Source organism: Octopus bimaculoides, chromosome 16 (assembly GCF_001194135.2).
Source record: "Octopus bimaculoides isolate UCB-OBI-ISO-001 chromosome 16, ASM119413v2, whole genome shotgun sequence".
NCBI classification, from domain to species: Eukaryota; Metazoa; Mollusca; class Cephalopoda; order Octopoda; family Octopodidae; genus Octopus; species Octopus bimaculoides.
Window position 1 is genome coordinate 3,849,370 of NC_068996.1, and position 749 is coordinate 3,850,118.

The window sequence follows — 749 nt, forward strand, 5'->3', positions numbered from 1 at the left end:
ATTTTATTATGTTCATAACCATAAACGACAAGGTTATTATTTTTCATTATTATATTTAGAAATTGTTTATCTCTTTCTGATAACTTCTGTTAAGACATATCTTGCCATTGTTTCATTCTACTTGACTTACATTCTATAACTTTAAGTTTTTGTATTCAAGTATTACAGAAAAGTATGATATTACATAACATTATTATATGTTTATATATACATGCATATTTCTGCTTCCTTTTTTCTTTTTTCTCCTTCTCCTTCTCAATACCCTTTAATATTATATTAATGTCTTTTTCTTTTAAGACACAAAATATATACTACCTTCTCCTCCCAATGTTGGATAGTGGAATTATTGTTTTATATTTATTAATACATGTGTTTTCTGCTTCCATTTTTCCTTCTCTTTTTCTTTTTCATTTCACTTTCTCAATACCCTCTGATATTATATTAATCTCTTCTTTTCTTTCTTTAAGACATATAATAACATGTACTACATTCTCCCCCTATGTTGGATTGAGGCCTTCCATGACCGGCTCTTTTTGTATATTTGCTATCAGTTAAACGTTTATAGCCGTTATCTCAACATCTGTTTCTAATAGGTATATCTTTACTACCTCTGAAGAGATTAATCTTATAATGATTACTGAATCGAAAAAGCTGTCAGAGATGTTGTCATATTTCATAATTAATTTATGATTTTATTAATTACCTCTCCATTTTCTCCTTAGTCTTTAAATGAATATATATATACATAT